Here is a 1,336-nt window from a genome sequence, read left to right as displayed (position 1 = left end):
CAAATCTTTGTTATTATTTATGCCTGTTTGACCTTGGGCATTTTCATTAACTTCTCTAAAACTTAATTTCTTCATCTATAAAATGAAGTGAATAATAGTATACTTCACTGAGTTGTGGGAAGTATACTAAAAGGAAGTAATTCATGTAAAGTTCTTAAAATACTTTCTGACATGTAATTGCTCAATAAACGTTGTGTATTATTATTTATTACTACCTTTACCACTATTCTGTACCTTCCACAATGTCTAGTCCAATGTTGAATACATAGTAGGTATTGGATAAATACTCTTAGATAAATAATTACTGAAAAATAAGCTACAGTAGATGGCTAATCCAGCAGAGGAAAATCAGAAAAAGGGTCCAAAGGTGTATTGTCTGAACCAAGCATTCAATTGACAGAAACCAGAAAATAACTTGGAAAGTGAAGATAGCCACAAATTGTTCCATTGAATATAAATCAAACTAAACAAGGAACAGGGAAGTCAGTCATTAGAAAATATTATTTTTTTGAAAATTTTAAATCAATATGTGCTGTTTATAAAACTGAAATTCCAGTGCTTGCTTCGGCAGCACATAAACTAAAATTGGAATGATACAGAGAAGGTTAGCATGGCTCCTGCACAAGGATGACACACAAATTCATGAAGCGTTCCATATTTTTTTGAAAACAGACTCACAAATATAGAGGACAATCTGGTGATAGCCAGGGGGAGGAGGCTTGGGGGACTGGGAGAATGGGGTAAAGAGTTAAAGAAATACAAATTAGGAGTTGATAGATGGTCATGGGGAGCACAGCATAGGGAATGTAGTCAGCAGTAATGTAATGGCTATGTGTAGAGCCAGAGGGAACATAGAGTAATCGGGAGGATCATCTTATAAACTATATAAATGTCTAACCAAGGTACTGTATACTTGAAACTAATAATAAAATGCTAAAAATCATGTCTGTAGTTTGATTAGGGGCTATTAGCACTCAAATTAATTGATTTTTAAAAAGTAGTTATAAATAAAAAGTAGTACAAAATATTTTTAAAGTAACAAATATAAGTGTTCTTTTAAAATGAAATTCCAACAACAGAGAAGGGAAGTGATATCACCTCTATCCTTACCCCTTCACTATTCCCATTCTTGCCTGGCCTTTCCTAAATGAGTCTAATACCAACTCCTTTATAGGAGTTTCACCAAAATTTAATAAAGTATACAATATTTTATCCCAAGATAATCTTAGAACAGTATAATTTTATAGGCATAGAGGCATAAGAGCAGAGATTTGTCAGAGTACTTTCAGAAGAGTACTTTCAAGGTGAATAAGATTAATTTTCATGAAGGTATTAA

At 32.6% G+C, this 1,336-nt stretch overlaps 1 non-coding gene across 1 annotated transcript; it reads left to right on the top strand.

Annotated features, from left to right (window-relative positions):
* The first annotated feature begins 555 nt into the window (after nt 1–555).
* LOC111741972 lies at nt 556–662 on the top strand. Its single transcript, XR_002781131.1, has one exon. It is a non-coding gene; the product is annotated as a U6 spliceosomal RNA (small nuclear RNA).
* Nucleotides 663–1,336: the final 674 nt, after the last annotated feature.

Source organism: Pteropus vampyrus, unplaced genomic scaffold (genome assembly GCF_000151845.1).
Source record: "Pteropus vampyrus isolate Shadow unplaced genomic scaffold, Pvam_2.0 Scaffold84, whole genome shotgun sequence".
NCBI classification, from domain to species: Eukaryota; Metazoa; Chordata; class Mammalia; order Chiroptera; family Pteropodidae; genus Pteropus; species Pteropus vampyrus.
This window is presented reverse-complemented; position numbering and strand designations above follow the sequence as displayed.